General features: G+C 44.6%; 1 protein-coding gene across 1 annotated transcript in view; it reads right to left on the minus strand.

Moving 5' to 3' along the window:
- LOC109920704 (protein FAM163A) overlaps window positions 1-19,851 on the minus strand; it is a 126,690-nt gene that overhangs the window by 105,862 nt on the left and 977 nt on the right. The window lies entirely within an intron of this gene.

Consider the following 19,851-nt stretch of genomic DNA (forward strand, 5'->3'; position numbering starts at 1 on the left):
TTTAGTTTCTGCTGACAGATTGGCCGTGGCCCACCCTCTGAGAAAAGCCTAACTGGACAGACCCAGAGCTGAACTGCCCAGACCCCAGCCTGGCGGCTGTAAATCTCCGAGGACACATTCACCAACAAATGCGTACTGCTTTGACTGCACCGATTGGCTGTGAGCATGCAGTTAGGCGTTAATTAAAGTCGCTAAGGAACAAAGGCACAGCCTCAGGTCTTATCCATTGAGCTGGCTCCCCAGTCCCTGGTTGCAATGTGTCCCTGCTGCAGCCTTCCAATGCCAGCGTGCTTTATGTGTTTCCTGAGAGGTGCCATAGTGGCTGTGAGGAATTGGCACATATTGGATGCCAATGTGCGAGGAGGAGGGGTGCCTGTGACAGGTGCCCGTGGATGGTGTTCACTGATGCTGCTTGATCCTGAGCAACACGGAAGCTCTTCGGACAAATGATCACCAGATTCCTGCGCCACGTTGCACGATGTCCTGCCAATACTGTGCCTTTTGTAAAACAGGAAGCCAAGTAGCAGAGAGGCGAGTTATAGAGTCACACAGTTGTACAGCATGGAAACAGAATCTTTGGTCCAACCTGTCCAGATATCCTAAACCTATCTAGTCCCATTTGCCAGCATTTGCTCCATAGCCCTTGACACCTTTCCTGTTCATGTACCCATCCAAGGCATAGGCAGGGGGTATGGCCAGAGGCGATGAGCCCCAGTGCTGTCCCCGAGCAGAGCCCAGTGGATCCCCCAGAGGCCCATCACAGCACTGGGCTCTGATATACCTCTCTGTCCCAGGCCCTGGTTGTAAGTGAGGTGGGAGGCAGGACGGTCTGATGTATGGGTAAAGGTGTACGGCTACCACAATATCCTGTGAGACTGAAAACTGGATAAAACCCCTTGGGCTGCACACAGCAGACAGTGTTTAAAATGTAACTGTACTTTGGAAATATATCCTGTCACGGTGGCTGTAGTGCGTACCTCGCGTGCTGCATTGGAAGATGACGTTCTGGACCACACTATGCGTAATATCACAGTTATACAGTGCACCCTTACAAATGTTATGAATCAGGTACAGTTTTCAGAGCAGAAAGGGCACATCTACAGCTTCCACCAGCTCCACTCTCCGAACACAACACCGTGTCACTCATTCTGAGTTGAGTTTAACTGACTCCACAGGCCCTCACTGGTCTGTAATCTTCACCAATGCACTGATCAGCAAAGAAAATGGTTCTTCATTTCAGCTGCTGTCCTTCCTTTGGAAGTTCAGGTTCTGATCTGGGCTTCCAAACCTGCCATTACTTCTGTCCTTAAGACCCTATATCGTGACTTATGCTGACTCCTGTTCAGCCCTTAGCCCCTGTGCTTCTGGGCCTTCACTGAACCATGCTTCCCATTCTGAGTTCCTCAGCCTTGTCGCCAAATCGGTCCATCGCTTCACCCTACCTCCCTACCTCCTTAGTCCACCTCAGTTCCACAAACCTCCAGAGAGCCTCCAGATCCATCGTTCCTCCAAGCCTCATTCCTTATCTTTCAGCACTCTTACCACCTTCCAGCTGCTCAATTGCTAAACACTGGGAATCCCTTCTGTCAACCTCTCCCCCTCTCTGACTCCCACTCCTCGGTTAAGTTGCTATATCAATGCAAGCTGTTGTTAATGAAGATATCAATTCTCCTTGAATAACCATTGCTGTGTTTGACTATTATTATCTGTTGCTTCTCTCTGAGGATTAGCTGCTTGGTTTGGCTCAGTGCTGGTTGTACAGATTGGGTTTGATGTTTTGTATCTCTCCCTTGACTGACCCGTGCCTTGTAGCTGGGAGCGATCAGTTTCTGCGCTGCTTGTCAGTGCAGTAACATTTACACCACAGCTCAGCCAGCCATGAGCTTACTCATCAACAACACAAGGTTAGCAAACTCAGCTCACTGTCCCTGATCAACACCACAGTAACTGATCCCCACAATACCATTTACTGAAATACTGCACAATCAAACAGCATCGGATAAATATGCTGTTCCTACTGCTGCCACTTTATTAATGCTCATGTCTTTGATATGACTGTGACTGTCATAAGGTTTCACGTTGTGACTCTGTCGACCTCTGTGAACCTTTCTTTCATTCGCTCACTCTCTATGCCTGTCCTTGATCGTCTCTCTCTCTCTCTCTCTGCCTCTCTCTCTCTCTCTCTGCTCCAATGCTCCCCATCTGTCTCTGATCTGCCCTTTCTGTCTCTCCCTGATCCTCCATCTCTGTCTGTCTCCGATCCTCCCTCTCTGTCTGTCCCCAATCCTCCCTTTCTGTCTGTCCCTGACTCTCCCTCTCTGTCTGTCCCTGACTCTCCCTCTCTGTCTGTCCCTGATCTTCCCTCTCTCTCTCTCTCCCTGACCCTCCCTCTCTGTCTCTCCCTGACTCTCCCTCTCTGTCTGTCTCCGTTCTTCCCTCTCTGTCTGTCCCCAATCCTCCCTTTCTGTCTGTCGCTAACTCTCCCTCTCCATCTGTCCATGACTCTCCCTTTCTGTCTGTCCCTGACTCTCCCTCCCTGTCTGTCCCTGATCTTCCCTCTCTCTCTCTCTCCCTGATCCTCCCTCTCTGTCTCTCCCCGACCCTCCATCTCTGTCCATCCCTGATCTTCCCTCTCTCTCTCTTTCCCTGGTCCTCCCTCTCTCTCTCCCTGATCCTCCCTTTCTTTCTCTCCCTGATCCTCCCTTTCTTTCTCTCCCTGATCCTCCCTTTCTTTCTCTCCCCGATCCTCGCTCTCTGTCTCCCCTGATCCTCCTTTTCTGTCTGTCCCTGATTCTCCTTCTCTGTCTGTCTCTCACTCTCCCTCTCTCTCTCCCTGATCGGCCATCTCTGTTTGTTCCTGACTTTCCCTCTCTGTCTGTCACTGATTCTCCCTCTCTGTCTGTCCCTGACTCTCCCTCTCTGTTTGTCCCTGACTCTCCCACTCTGTCTGTCATTGATTCTCCCTCTCTGTCTGTCCCTGACTCTCCTTCTCTGTCTGTCCATGACTCTATCTCTCTGTCTGTCCTTGACTCTCCCTCTCAGTCTGTCCCTGATCCTCTTTCTCTGTTTGAACCTGACTTTGTTGATCTGTCTCTTGACTGTTGCCTGTCTCTCACCTTTGTTTATCCCTTGCCTCCTGTCTGCCTGTCTCTTCCTCTCCTCATTTCTGACCGTGTCTTGCCTTCTATCTGTCTCTGATCTGTTAATTGTCTTCCTGATCCCAGCCTATCTGTCCCTTACCTCCTGTTTGTCTTTCTTGTCAGGTACTGGTGTTCCTGATGCTATTTCACCCTCCTTCCCAGATTCGGGAAAATCAGATTTAACAGGTGCAGAGTCTCCTTCACATTAGCAACTCTGCTGGAGCTATCAGTGTAGTTGCAAGAGGGGCGGTCCTATAATCAAGTAGGAACAGCAACAGTCTGGTATCGAGTGAAGTTGTAAGGTGTTTCTTTAAGCCTGCCTTCAAAATTTGCACTGCTCTTTCTGCCAGATCATTGGACATTGGATGGTGTGGAGCTGGCCTTTTCTGACCAATACCATTTGGCTTTCGGAAATGGCCAACTTCTCTGCTGGTAAATGATGGCCCGTTATCGGTGATCAACACTTCCGGGAGCACAGTTTTTCTATCTTCGTCCCCGTATTTGACGAATGTATTCTATGCATATCCAACCATTTTGAGAGGGTGTCCATGATGACTAACAGGACCTGTCAACATGTAGCGGAGTCCAGGCTTTACTTGGCCATTCCCATGGATGTGGGGATCTGCTGGCAGTAACTTTTCTCTGTGTTGGCACTCTGGGCACTGCCCCACCAATGCAGCTATGTCCGCATCCTATCCTGGCCACCAGACATAACTTCTTGTCAGCATCTTCATTTTGGGAAAACCCCTGGGTGGAGTTCAGCCAGTATCTGGTGGCGACCTTTGCTCAGGACAATCACTCTCGTTCCCCACCATAACATGCCTGTACTGTGATCTGGTCTCTCTGGGTCCAGAAAGGTTTCAATCCTAGCTACGATGGCCCTTTGGTTTCCCCATCACCAACAGCTGTTTCAGTTTTACCAGGACCCGATCTTTCTGCGTTCAAATTCTGATATTGTCAGCTGTGTGCGTTTAGAAAATTAAAAGCCACGACAGATTCTTGCAGTGGCGGTACAACCGTGGTTTATCTGCCAGCAGGAGGTGGTTCAACGCACACGCATTTACCACTTGGATGGTGTTCCAACTTGTAATTATGTGCACTCAGTATTAGAGCCCACTGCTGAATTCAGCCTGAAGCTCTGGGCAGCACTGTCTTTCCCTCTTTAAGTTGACCCCTGTAGGGATTGTAGTCTGTTGAGTATTGGGTGCTATTGGGCGTTCCTTCCATTGGGCTACCTCTGAGCTAATACCAGCCCAATGCCATATGGGAAGACATCACATGTTAATACCAGATCTCGTTTGGGATCACTGTGTGCCAACGCCTTCGAGGATAATAGTTGTTTCTTCACTTCCCCGAAAGCTATGGCTTGGCTTTGCGACCATTTTAAAGACTGACGCTTATTTAAGAGTTGTTGGCAAAGTGCCAGGCGGAGGCCAGGTTATGTATGAACTTTCCATAATAGATCACCAGCCCAAGGAAAGATCTAAGCTCCGGTACAGACTTGGGAGCTGGAGCACATTTGATCGCTCTCACTTTATCTTCCAACACGTGTAACTTGGTCTTGTTGATTCTGTAGCCCCACGTGGTCACTTGAGGCGCCTGGAACACACATTTTTCACTTCTAAGGCATATGTCCGCCTGGGAGAAGCATCTAAAGACTATGTCCAAGTTCTCGATGTTCTCCTTATTGGTTTTCCCTGTTATTAGCACGTCATCTAGATAAATGGCAAATGGAGTAGATCTTGTAAAATTTTCTCCATCATCTGTCGAAAGTTGCACAGGCTGACAATACCCCAAATGCCAATCTTGTGTATTGGTACAAACCCTTATGGGCATTAATCGTAGCATACTTCTGGGAATCCTCGTCTAATTGCAATTACAAGTATGTGTGGCTCATGTCCACCTTTGTGAAGGATGGTACCCCCAGCCAGCTTTGCGTACAAGTCCTCTATGTGAGGGATTGGGTATTTATCCAGCTGCGAGAAGCGGTTTATTGTTTGTTTAAAATCCCCACAAAGGCAAACCGACCTGTCGAGCTTCACAATTGGTACAACCAGTGCTGCCCATTCTGCAAATAGGGCTGGTTGGTGATTTCCTCCCTTTCTAGCCTCCTGATTTCTGCCTCTACTTTTTCCCATTAGGCAAATGGCACTGGGAAGGCCTTGCAGAATCATGGAATTGCTTCCTGGTCAACATGCAAAGTGGCCTTGGTCCCTATGATAGTCCCTAGACTTTCCTGAAAAACATTCAGGTATTTAATTAGGACTTGACTCAGGCAGCCATTACCTAATCGAAAAATGGTGAGCCAATCTTGGTGAACTTTTCTCGATCAATCTCATCCCACTCCCCCCATCAAGCTTGGGCCTGAGCCTTTTACTACAATCAGTGGTAATTGAACTAACTGCTTCTCATATAAGACCGGAAGCGAAGTTTTACTCTTAATCTGTAAAGGTTCCCAGTATAGGTCCTCAGTCTAGCTGAGGTCTTGCACAAACTTATGGGTTGGAGTCCAGAGGGAATTTTGTTAAAGATTGATTCTGAGATCACTGAAATGGCCGCTCCGGTATCGACCTCCATTAGATCTGCACAGCAATTTAACCAGAAGTTTATTTTGATTGGTTCTGATTTGGATGTTGCTAAGCAATTTAATTGCTCCAAATCAGATGTAACTGGACTTTCCAAGGTGTGCACTCTCCTGGATACCGGCCTATGAGTTCTGTGAATCCATTTAGGCCTAGTGGGACTCTTTTCCAACTCCAAGTCCGCATTCTGACAGCACCTTCTGTGGCTTGCCGGCCCAGATCCTGGAGAAAATGCTAACCGTTTGGCCCAGGCTTGGTTTTGTTTTGGGGTTTTGCTGGGGGCTGACCTGGAGCTCTCTGTTCAGGATATGTCCTGAGTGAGGTGATAGAATTGCCCTCACTCAAGGGGTGCCCCCCCAGCATACCCACCACCACCACACGCCCCCCACCCCCTACCAAGCTCAGTCGGCCTGGCGAAGGTGTCCACTTCTGTCGGAATACCCTGTAACTCGTAAGGTCTGCTCGCCACATATTCCAATGATAAGGCCAGTTGTAGTGCCTGTTTGAAGTCCAGTTGGGCTTCAGCTAGTAGGAGCTTTTGCATGGTTACGTCATTAATCCCACATACCAAGTGGTCTTTCAGCGTCATGTTAAGGGACAAACCAAACTCACATGCCTCTGCCTGTCATCTCCATCTAGTCAAAAATCCTGATTTGGATTCCCCTAGGTCTCGAATTGACAAGTAAAACTGATAGCGTGAGAGAATCAGAAGATGCTTGCAGCCTTAATATTCCTTAACTAAATCTGTCAACTCTGGAAAGGTTTTAGTATCTGGGGCTTCAGGGAAAATTAGGCTCTTAATCACTGAAAGTGCTGTGGGTCCACAAGCTGTCAGAAAGTCTTTATCTGCCCCAATGTCATTTGCTTGGAAAAAATAACGCATTCGTTCCATGTACTGGGCCCGGTCTTCAATGCCAGGATCAAATGAGTCAAGCTTCCCAAAAGAGGCATGATGCCAGAAATGCTTAGTCCAACACAAAGACCACTGTTGCAAGTGAATTTCTTCAGAGTTTGCTTTCCTTTTGCTCCCACTGACATAACTCCACAGTGGCTGGTATCCCATCACTAAGTCACAATTTATTTGCACGTGTCTTGGCACTGATCCACCTCCCGCAGAGCCAGCTCTCAGAGTGAACAGAACTCCAGACACTCCTGCTTATATCTGTCAGCCAGGGCTCCCTCACTGGACCAGGTTAACAGCCCCAATCAAGTAACTCATATTCTATGAAGTCAACCTGGCTGACCTCATTAAATCACGGGAAGTATGAGTGTGTATTTTTGTGTCTGTGAAACTGTGTGTAAATGTGTCAATGTATGTGTGTGTGCTAGTGAAAATGAATGTGTTTGTGTGTGTATATCTGTGTGAGTGTATGTGTGAATGGGTATGAGTTTTGTGAATGTGTGTGAAAGCAAGTGGGTGTGAGTTTGTGTGTGTCTGTGTCTTTGTGTGAGCTTTTCGTTAATGTATGATTGTGTGTATTTGTGTGAGCCAGTGAAAATGCGTGTATATATATGTGTGTTTAAAATGAGTGTGTGCATGTATGAGTGTGTGTGTTTGTGAATTTGTGTTTGTGCATGTGTGTGTGCATATGTGCGTATGTATATGAATGTGCATCTATGTGTGTGTGTTTATATGAGCGTGTATTTGTGAATGTGTGTCTCTGAGAATGTGTGTGTGTATGAACATGTGTGTGTGAGCATGTGTGTGTGTGAGTGTATCTTTGAGAATGAATATGTGTGCATATGTGTGTGTCTGTGTGTGTGTGTGTGTGTGCGTGTGTGTGTGTGAATGTATTTCTTTGAGAATGACTATGTGTGCATATAAGTGTGTGTGTGTGTGTGTATGAATGAGCATGTGTGCATATGTGTGTGTGTGAATGAGTATGTGTGCATGTGTGTATGTGTGTGTTTGTGTGTGTTTTTCAAATTCAAGACCAGAATCACTATTTACTGGGCAGCAGTGACTCCCAAATTCTTATATATAGGATGGCCTATAGGATGCACCTCAAAGTATTTGAGAGTGCTCCTTGTGATCCTCCAAGTTCTGTGGCAAGGACCATGGTCCAAAAGCAGCAGCCTGTTGTGAGACAACTGTCCGGCATTGATGTGCTCATTGCTTAAAACCAGTACCGCCGAGCAGGATTTGTCTGTGTGTCTGTGTCTCTATCCGTGCATGTGTGTGGTGTGTCTGTGTCTGTGTGAAAAGTCTCTGTGTCAGGTTTTGTGCTTGAGTGCAGTGTCTGCATGTCAGTGTGTGGTGCCTCTGTAGTTGTGTGTGACGTGTCTCGGTGTGAGTTTTCACAGTCTGTGTGTATGCGTGTGCGCAGTGTCTCTGTGTGTATTTGTGCGCGCTGTCTCTGAGTGAGGTACCTCTGTTTGTGTCTGTTCCATAGGGCAATGTTCACCTCTTCATCCCTCCCTTGTCACACTGCCTTTTAATCAGAAACCCAGACAGTCAAGCTGTCAGTGGTAATTTACAGCTCACTTCACAGGAAAGACGTTTCTCTGTTGCATTGTTTATACCATTTATCACAGGCTGTCTGATCTCAGCTGCTGCTTGCTCAGGCCCTATCAAACAAATGGCCCTCACAGGCAGCAATGAACTGCCCAGCACAGAGAGGATAGCAGAGGAGACACTAACTACACACCAGACTGCACTGTCGGCTGCGAGCTCAGCATCTTAATGACCCACTCAGTGCATTTTCTACTTGGTTTAATGATCAATGTTTGCAGGAGGACAATTTAACCAACGTTGGATGGCAAGAGGAGATTAAATGCTGCAGTGGCTGGAATCACATGACATTACTCTGACTCTCTCCATTTTATTTAGGAAACCAGTATCTCATCTCCAACTCCCAGTATCCTACGTCAAGAGGGGCTGAGAGGACAAAAAATTCATTGTGATAGCCCCGTTCCTGGTCTATGATTGCAAATCAGTGATTTTATTAAAACTAGAGGCTCCATTAACACGTTTCATTATAATCAGAAAAAATATATTCCTACTGTAAAGAAATATTCTAAGGGGAGGACCCATCATATGTGATTAATCAAAGAAATTAAGGAAAACATCAAACTTAAAGAAAACACAAATGCTTGCACAAAGTTGAGGAGCAGGTCAGATGATTAGTTAGAATATATGGAATGGCGGAGAATGAGTAAAAGTGAACAGGAGGCAGAAGTTAGAGTATGAGAGGAGGCGAGTTAGAAATATAAAGATAGATAGCAAGAGTTTCCGTAGGTATTTAAAAAGAAAATAAGTAAGGAAAATGTGGGTCGCTCCTATGTACAGTGAGAATGGGACATTAATTATTTATAACGAGGAAATAGGAGATGAAATCTACAAAAATTTGATAAACTCCTCACTATTGCAGATGCAAAAAAAAACAAGTATCTATAAATGAAGGAAGACTGGAACTTGATGAAATTACAAGTACAAGGGAAGTAATACTGAGGAAACTGATGTATTTATGGGTTTCAGTCTTGGTCTTAATGATGCTTTAGATGTGTTGGTGTTAATTTTCCAAACTTCACCAGTTTCAGAAAATGTTTGATCAGACTGGAAAGTAGCAAATATGAAAACTTATCTCGAGAAGGGAGTGAGGCAGAAAACATGAAATTTTCAGCCAGTTAGCTTGTTTTCTATTGTGGGGATGGTGGTAGAAGTGATCATTAACGGTATCGTAGCTGCACGCTTAGAAAAATTCAAGCAATTTGGGAAGAGTTGCCATGGTTTCATGCAGGAGGGAAATCATGTTTAACCAATTTATGGTTATTCTTTGAAGAATTAGTGTGTACTGTCAATGAGGGGAAGCATGTTAACATACTGTACATGGATTTCCAGAAGGCATTTGACAAGGTACCACATTAAAGGTGTAAAGACTATATTGTTTATTTTTCTGTATTTTTGATTGTGGCCTGAAATTGGAAAAGAACTGCTTTGAAACAAATGAATTGAGGAAGAAAGCACTGCTCTTTTGAAAAGCAAAGTCACTGAAACTCATTGTAAGTCACTTTACATCCTCTGCTTTGAAAGCATTAGGGGAAAAGTGTATTATAGATGGCAGAACACCACAGGGTGTTTACAAAGTGGGATTTGGCTGGCAACTTGTTGCTGATTGGTTTGTGGAGTTGTGACTGTAGATGTCAAAGGTCATCAGCCTAATGACCGCTCTTTACTTACTTCCTGGGCGGATGAATAGCTTGTAGGTGTGGATGATACTGTAAGAAGCCTTTGGATTGCTGGAAGGTGAGGTGGTATGTCTCTCTCTTGCTCTTTCTATCTCTTTAGTAAAATATTTGAAGCAAAAGAAAGTCACTTTCTCTACTACTGGTCGTTATTGGTTTAACTAATATGTCAGAGAATTCATGGTTTGTGAACCAGTGGCTCTGTGTTTCCTGTGGAGAAGTGAAACAACTACAGGATGTTTGAGACCAAAAGAACTCCTCCATCGAATCCTGAGGACTAATACTATTGAGCTGCTTCCCAGTTGTTTTTTCTCTCCACTTGTAACACCAATGTTTTGTTTTCCTGTGTCTGTCTGTATGTGTGTGTCACAGTTTATACAAGGGGTTTAGAGCTTTAATTTTTAGGGGTCATTAATGACAGCTCATAGGTGTAATAAACAAGTAACTCTTGTTAAATACAGAAACGCAGCCCATGTTTTCTATCCTAAGGTCTGAGCAAAGAAGGCAATCCTTCATAACCATCCTGTCTATATAGGATGCAAAGTTCACCTAATTATGTACCTAAACCCCGAAGTCTGACTGTTCTACAACACTATCCAAGGTCCTACTTATAACTGCTTTTTAATTACTTCAGCCTTTGTTTGTTTTACCAATTTGCAATACCTTGCTTTTATCCAAATTAAATTCCATCTGCCACATTTCAGCCTATTGACCCAATTGATCAAGATCTCTTTGTAATCTTAGATAACTTTCTTCACTGTCAAACAGCTGTCACGGGAGCAATGGGCCAAATGGCCTCCTTTGGTGTTGTATCTCTCAATGATTTAATGAAGCCTTATATCGCCCATGATTTGTGCTGCACCTTTCTCTGTCAATGCTCAACTAAATTGTGGATTAGCCAAGCTAAATTACCCATAGTGACCAAGGATGTGCAGGCTGGGTGGATAAGCCATGGGAAATGCAGGATTACAGGGATAGGGTAGAGGGTGTGGGTCTGGGTGGCATGCTTTACAGAGGGTCAGTGTGGACTGGATGGGCTGAATGGCCTGTTTCCACACTGTGGGCATTCTATGATTCTATGAAATGACATGCTGCTTCTGAATCATTGAAGAGAACCCTTCCTTTACCCACTGCCAACTTGAATACATCTGTAGTCAAAGCAGATTGAATATATAGGCTCGATAACTCTGCTACTCTGGATGAATTCAACAGAGTTGACTCCAAAGGGGGAAAGAGAGTGTGAACCTTTAGTAAATCAGGCGTGCCATTGTCTCCCTTGTTATTTGAAACAGGGAAAATTGCTGAAAAAGACGCACGTTGTCAGAGATTACATGAAAAAAAAACAAACGTGAGGTGAGTGTTGATTGGTTGGCAAGTGGACTATGATTGGTCAATGAATTGCCATGGAGAATGCATTGATTAATGTTGATTGACAGTTAACAGCCAGGCTTTGTTAAGTTTTAAAACAGACAGGTTGGCGTTGATTAGTCAGGACATTACCCTAACAGTTACCTGACTGGCAATCGTGAATCAGTTGTCAGCGTTAGCAATGCACTGTCTATGTACTAACTTGACATTGTGAGCTGATTCATCACTTGAAGAGGCAATAGACGTCTGCACTGCAGCATTGTGCCACCCAGACCATTGTATAATCCAGTATTCATTAAACTTCTGAGCTTGGGAGCTCACACAGTTGAGTTCAGTTTTAACAACATCATGCATGTCCAAATCAATTCAATTGCCATGGGATCCCCACAGGCTCTGTGCTTGCAAATTTTGTTCTTCGATTCCGTGAGAAATGTGTCTTTCATGGAATGGCATCTAAGCTTCGACTCCTTGCATATTTCCAATTCGACAAAGCAAGATTTGCTGCGAATGCATGTGAGAATTTCCGACTTGTCTTAACAGTCTCCATCCAACTCTCACATTCACATTTTAAATGGGGCAGTCAAATAAACTCCCTTCCCCCAATGTCCTGGTTGAGAAGTCAATCAAGGGGGTTTCTACTACATAAAAACTGAGAGAACTGCGGATGTTGGAAATCAGAAACAAGAAGAGAAATTGCTGGAAAAGTCCAGCAGGTCTGGCAACACCTGTGGAGAGAAATCAGAGTTAATATTTCAGGTCTGGTGACCCTTCCTCAGAACAGGTCACTGGACCCAAAATGCTAACTCTGATTTCTGTCCACAGATGCTGCCAGTCCTGCTGAGCTTTTCCAGCAATTTGTTTTTGTTTGGGCTCTACCTCAGTCTCCCACAAGTCTACATTCACTGCTCAGTATACATATTGGGATTCTTCCAGTTCCACACATCGGAATGTAGGAACAGGAGTAGGCCATCCAACCCCTTGAGCTTGTTCTGCCATTCAATGAGATCACAGTTGATCTTTGGCCTAACTCCATTTACCAGCCTTTGGCCCATATCTCTTCATATCTTTATTTAACGACAAATTGATCTATCTCAGATTTAAAACTCATGCTATGAGATTGGTGTTATTGGAAACTTCATAAATCATTCAATATGCAAACTTAATGACGAAATAGACTACATCAAAGTCATGAGCTGCATTGCTGCTTTCAGTTCCAGATGTTACTACTGCTCATTGAATTGAGAGGTCAGAGCAGAAAGTAAAAAAACTTAGCAGGAACATTGACCCTGCAAGATAATGGATACCCTCCTCCAATCATTTCTAACTGCAGGTCATACTAACTCATAAAAGACTCTGTTGTATTTGGAATGAGGTCAGCCAGGTGGACCTTATAGAAAATGAGTTCCCTGATTGGGGCTATTAATCTGCTCTAATCAGGGAGCCCTGGCTGACAGATATAAAAGGGAATGTCAGAGGTTCTGTCCACTCTGAGAGCTGGCTCTGAGGCAACTGGATCAGTGTCAAGGACTCTCCATATGCAAATAAACGGTGACTTTGTAATGGAATACCAGCCTCTGTGGAATTATTTCAGACCCAAAGGCAATTGTTATTGGTCCTGAAAAGTGCCCAGTTAACCCTTATGTAGAAAATGAAGTAGAGACACAAGTGGTCTTCATCAGTAACAGAATACAGCTGTCAAGCCAAAAAGATGTGCTGCCCATTGCCCAAATGAATAATGTGGTAGATGAATTTCAGTGCAAGTGTGATGCCAGGTATATAGTTCAGTATGATGCCAGGTACGTAGGCCAAAAATCTTAAAGTGGTTTGACTATTTGCAACATGCAAGCTACTGATCATACCTAACCAACACTTACAAATCTTGCAACACCATGTCAGACATTAGGTGTGACTCTGCAATTGGACAGCATTTGCTGGATAATCCCAAATGTGTGAGGCATTATGTAGGCAGTCAATTTTAGATTCTCTGTCAGGCTTGCAGAGTCACACACTTGTATGTAGTTGAAACTGCATCTATTAATGTACACGGCAGACAGAAAGAATGTATACACACTGCACCTGTTTCAACTCAACAAAATAGATTGACAGCCATTTGCTAGTTATTTTCTCAGGGCAATGCCCTGACCAATTGAGATCCACCTACCTGGTTTAGAATTTAACGAAAGCCTGGTAGTGAACTGTCAATCAGTATTAGTCTGTGCATTCTCCATGGCAATGCTCTCTACCAATCAGAGTCCACTTTCCAAATAATCAGGCTTCTCCTCTCATGCAGTATAAATGTGCGACAGTCAAGAAAGCACAACAACACCTTTTCTTCCTCAGGCAGCTCAGGATATTTGGCATGTTCATAAGGTCCCTCACCAACTTCTACAGATGCATCATTGAAAGCATACTGTCTGGGTGCATAATGGCCTGGTATGGCAACTGCTCTGCCCAGGACCGTAAGAAACTACAGAAGATTGTGTGCACAGCCCAGACCATCATGGAAGCCAACCTTCCAACCATGGACTCCATTTATGGCTCACTGCCACGGCCAACATCATCAAAGACCCACTGCACCCAGTAATGACCTCCTACAACGTCTTCCATCAGGCCGAACATACAGAAGCCTGAACACACGCACAAGCAAATTCAGGAACAGCCTCTTTCCGGCCGTTATCAGACTGTTGAATGGACTCTAGCCTCAAATGATGTAACCTGCAATGTAATCTGTATGCCTCTCAGTCTTTTGATCTGAACATCCATTGCTTACTGTGATCTGCCTGTATCACTCGTAAACAAAGCTTTTCACTGTATTTTGGTTCACCTGGCAATAAGTAAATAAATCAATCAGTTGGATTTTCCCTGGAACTGGTATTCTTGCCAAGTGTCCTGATGAGTGCAAGACGAAAAGTTTCAACAATGTGTCTTTTTAAAGTAATTCTCAACTTCCATACTACCAGCAACTATCCATGAGAAAAAATGCTGCTCAGTTTTGGTATAAGCGTAAAACCTAGAACAAAGTTTGGATTGTAGCAGCTTTAGTCGAGCTGATTGAGCTGGGCTGGCACAAAGTGTAAATCTCAGGTTTGCCACTGGCTGGTTAGCTGGACCTGATCTTTGACTTACCCTAAGCTGGCTGATACACTAGCATCTAACATACTGATCCCCCACCAGCCCACATCCAAACTGCATCACTCAGGAATAGCTTGGAGTCATATCTAAACTCTCTTCCTGACAGTGACAGGGTTGACACTGGTAAGGAGCTCTATTCCTGAAGTCCCGCACAATTGGCATCTCAGATTCATGGCCATTTTCCAATTCACTCACATTATTGGAGGGAAGCAAACCAGGATCATAGGACAAAAAAATATTTTGGTTGTATCACATGGTGGTGCTTGGGCGTTGCTAACCTTATGTTGAAGGCGAAGGGCTTTTTTTTGGGTGATTTAGTGAAACGTGCTACAGCCTTATCACCTGGTGTCTGAGTCAATGGGATTTTTTGAAGAACTGTGTTGTAAAAGATGGTATTTGAGCAGCTCAGAAGTTGTCCCTAATAGTTCCACTCAACACACATGACAACGGCTGATTTGTCACCCTCCTAGTGTCAAGTTGCTAAGTTAGAGAATATCTGCTGAGTCTATTGTTCCTTGCTCCACCTGACTTCTGATACAGGCTTAGATCATCTCACTTTATGTTGCCAGGCTTGTACCAGAGTGAAGAGGAAGATGCCCTCCAGGCTAATAATAATTGGAAGAAAACAGTCAAGTCACATTAGACTGCGAGACCTGTTCATCTGTTCTGTGTAGCTAGACTTGTGATCCTCCTCAGTAATATATCTGAGCCTCAGGCTATAGCCTTGCCTGGATCAGGATAACATCCCCTTATGTAAGACAAGACATTGCTTCATTGGAGATAGTTCAGAGAAGGTTAACTCGGACGATTCCTTGTAGGGAGGGATTATCTTATGAGTAAAAGTTAAAACGGGTTGGGACTGTCTCATTAGAGTTTAGCAGAATGAGAGGTGATCTCATTGTAACATATAGGATTTTTAAGGGGCTGGATAGTGTAAATGCTGAAAAGATCTTTCCCTTCATGGGACCAAAGTGCATAATCCCAGATTAAATGGGCACCAATTTAGGGCTGAGATGAGGAAGAATTTCTTCTCTCAGAGGGCTGTGACTCTTTAGGACTTGTTGCCACAGAGAGCTGTGGGAAGTGGACTCCTTGCACATATTTAAGGCAGAGATAGATTCCTGCTCGGTAGGGGAATCAAGGGTTATGGAGAAAGGGCAGGAAAGTGGATGTGAGGGATGTCGGATCAGCCACGGTCCTGTTGAATGGCAGAGCAGGCTTGAGGGGTCGAACAGCCTTCTCCTGTTCCGATTTCTAATGATCTTATTCTCGTGACCTTTCTATGTGAGAAGGTGAACCTAGTGCTGAACTGGGGGAGGTTGTATCTTCAGGACCCCAGTGAACTGTATTGCGATCGCTGAAACTTGTTTTATGTGGAATATTTTAGCTGTCAAACAGCTAAAGTCTCTGTGCTCGATTTAGTCTGGACTTTATTTGAGGCCAGGCTCCAAATGTGAATGTGAACCCACCTCAGATACCAGTGCCACTATCAGAAACACAGTTCCTATGAAACAGATTCTTTATAACAGCTGGGAACATTAAAGACAATCAAAGGAAATGATTCTAAATATCACAGTAACAGCTGACTGATGAGTAAATGGAGACTATACTCATTCCATTCACAATTTTACGATAAACAACTGAACGTCCCACACGACCACATGTTCATTCAATTAGGCTAGCCCGCTTGAATTTTCTTATAAGTCATTGATTCAACTAAGCTCTTGACACTGATGATACATCTGTGGATATTTTCTTATGCATTGAACACAAAAGCCATATTGAAACTCTGCTGAGTGAGTGCTGCACTGCCAGAAGTGCTGTCCAGGTAATAATCCATTAAACCAAAGCCTTGCTCAACCTCGAAGGTTGAGTTAAAAGATCCCATGGCAGTACTTTGAGGGAGACCATTCAGGCTCTCCACGGTGACCATACTGATATTGATCCCCCAGTACGATCAGAAAAACTGACTTTCTGGTCATTATCATGATACTGTCTGTGAGAGTGCTGTTTGCAAATTACCATCCCTGTTTCCCACGTTATAAGAGTGACTACACTTTCAAAATACCCCCGTAACTGTACAGAGCTTGGGGCCGCACTGAAGTTGAGAAGCGTTTGGTGAATGAGAACCGATTCAGGATGGGAGGATTTTGCTAAGGAGTTGATGGGGGCCTGTGAGAGGTTAGCAGGGAAGCTGCAAAGATAATAAGGGAAGGCCAAAGTGCAGATAGCAAGTGATGAGAGTAGCTGAGATTTATGATAATGTAGGGAAGAGAAGAGAACACAGGACCTGGGTCACACTGTCAGAACCAGAGAGAGAGAGAGAGGGAGAGAGGGAAAGAGAGTCAGAACCTAGATCACATTGTTTGAAGAGGCGTAATTCCAATTGAACTGAGTAACTGAGTTTGTTCTTCATAATACCCTCTGTTCAGTTTTGACTCTGCCTCGCTGCATGTTCTTGCTGAGAGCCTGTTTTTACAGTTCATAGAATCATAGAATCCTTACAGTGTGGAAACAGGCCATTCGGCTCAACAAGTCCACACAGCCCCTCCAAAGATCATCCCACCCTGACTCATTTCCCTACCCCTGCATTTCCCATTGTCTAACCCAAACATCCCTGAACACTTTGGGCAATTTAGCATGGCCAATCCACCTAACCTGCACATCTTTGGACTGTGGGAGGAAACCAGAGCACCCAGAAGAAACCCATGCAGACACGGGGAGAATGTGCAAACTCCACACAGACAGTCACCTGAGGGTGGAATCTAACCTGGGTCCCTGGCCCTGTGAGGCAGCAGTGCTAACCACTGAGCCACCGTGCTGCCGAATTGAATTGAATGATTTATTGTCACTTGTATTTTACAGTGAATAATACAGTAAAATACGATGAGAGGATTGCTAATTGCCATTTTGAATAGATTAAGAATAAAAAGATATGGCTGAAGAAGAGTCTATCTTCATTCCGCTGCCTCTCTCATGAGTCCTAAGCTGTCATCCCTCCTTTACCTCCTCATTGCCGCCTGTGTTGGATCCACCAACATAGGAGTTGCTGCTCTTCAGGTACCATCCCTTCGCTGCTGGGCCCACCTTGCTGATGCTGCTGCCGATGCCAATGTCGGGTACTGTGCTGAACCCACGCTCGCCCTGCAAGCAGGAATCCCTGGCTCCACTGCCACCGCTGCCATGCCGATAAGTAGGAACACTAGGCTCCGGGCCTACTGCGACTGCAACCAGGAGTGCCAGGCTCTGCTGCAGCCTCAATGATGCCAGGAGTAGTTTTTCAGTTTTTGCTGCTGTCACTGGACGTAGTGGAGGGAATTCTGGTCAGAACACTTGAAACCAGCAGCATTCACATCTCTGATTTTTGTTTTCAAGTTTCTGTGACCAATGTTACAGTTCCGTCATCTGCATGAAATTTCTCTGACCTGAGTTCAATTCAAATGGTCTGCTTATGAAATTAATTCTGTTTACATCCGTCTCATAGCCTTTTAAGATCCCCAAGCATGAGACACACTCACGTAATCTCCTTATATTTGCCAAAACACCTTAAAAGATTTTCCTTGTGTGAAAGAATAAGTTTGCAAAAATAGCAGGCAATATTGCTCACAGTGAGTCTGAGATTCTCGCAAGAGATGGAATTATGGAAGTGGGGGAGTATCTCATTGCAAGGATGAAGAAAGAATTTTTTAAGAGATCTTCCCAGATGGCAGAGTATATATTGATGAGAAATAAACTGTTGATTCTTTACCTATTTCAGGTTGTCAAATAAATTTGTTTCCTTCAAGTGTCTGTACAAGTTTCTCCTTTACTGTGACATTTGAAAAGGAAGACAAAATACAAATTTGCTTAAATGTATCTTTGTATGCTTCTTTGCTTTACAATAAAAGCACAGTTGTCATCTGTTTATTGTAAAGGGTAGGATTCCTCCCACCCAGTGTTCAGTCCCATGTTCTGCCCTACCCCATGCTCCAGTAGATGCCAGTGAGACAAACCACATCTCACACCCAGTTCTGATAAACTATGATACTAAACCAAAAGATTATATAGAAACATGCCATTCAGTCACAATGGAGAACGTTGGTGCTGTTTCTCTATAAGAACCTTCTCCCGCCCTTCAACACGTAATCTTATATCCTTCTGTTCCTCCCTCGTATCTAGTCAAGTAGATTCCCCTTGAATGCGTTTATGCCTCTCTGTCAACATTTTGTATTCTTTCAGTGGATGTGAGCCTTGCTGATAAGGCCAGCATTTATTGCCCGTCCCTACTTGGCCTGGAAAAGGCACTAGTGACCTGCGTTCTTGAACCACTGATGTCCTTCATGTAGGGACACCCACTATGCCGTTAGGAAGGGAGTTCAATGATTGTAACCCAGTGACAATAAAGTTACAATGATATATTTCTAAGTCAGGATGGTTTATAGCCTGGAGATAACTTTCAGGTTGCGGCATTGCCATGTGTTTGTTGCTCTTATCCTCGTTTATGGGATAGAGCTCACGGATTTGGAAGATGCAGTTGAAGAGCCTGGGGCAATCGCTGAAATGCATCTTGCTATATTGCACTCGTTGCTGTCAGTGTGCATCAGTGATGAAGGGATTAAATGTTAGTTAAGTGAGCTGCTTTGTTCTGGTTAGAGTTGGGCTCCTTGAGTGTTGCTGGAGGGTCACTCAGCAGGCAGATGTGGAGTACTGCATCACAGTCCGGACTAGGACCTTGCAGATGGTGGACAGGTTTTGGGGAGTCAGGAGGTGCGTCATACGTCTCAGAATTCCCAGCCACTGACCTGTTCCTGTAGCCACACCATTTATATAGCTCGTCCAATTCAGTTTCAGATCAATGGAATCACCATAAATGTTGACCATGGGAACTCAGTGACAGTGAATGCCATTGAATATACTGCGGCTACATGAGGCTAGGGATTTTCCTGCAAGTAACTCACCTCTTGGCTTTTGTCCAAAGTCTGTTGACCATCTACAAGGCATAAGTCAGGAATGTGATGGAATATTCTCTACTTTCCTGGATAAGTGCAGCTCCAAGGATATATGGGGAGGTTCATGTCATCCAGGGCAAAGCTTGTTTAACGTCCCATCCACTCTATTCCGTACTCTGCGCCGCCTCTCAGGACACACAGCAGCAGTAATGAGTATCGCCTATAAAATGCAATGCAGCAACTCACCAGCACTCCTACACACCTGTATGTGAGTCTCGTCAGTTTCTGATCATTCGACCACACTTTAAGATAAATTCTACAAATTGTGACTACACCCTCAGACTTCTGCCATATGATCTTCACTAGACTATAGTCTCTGTCCAGCCTGACCCTGCTTTGCCAAGCTACTATCTCTTGTTGTGTATGGTATTGGCCCTGAAAGAGTTAATATTGAAGTTGCATTAACTCCACCCAATTTGATTATGTATTTGTGTGGAGGCAGTGCATTCTACTTTA

The sequence above is a fragment of the Rhincodon typus genome, chromosome 10 (assembly GCF_021869965.1).
Source record: "Rhincodon typus isolate 14 chromosome 10, sRhiTyp1.1, whole genome shotgun sequence".
NCBI lineage: Eukaryota > Metazoa > Chordata > Chondrichthyes > Orectolobiformes > Rhincodontidae > Rhincodon > Rhincodon typus.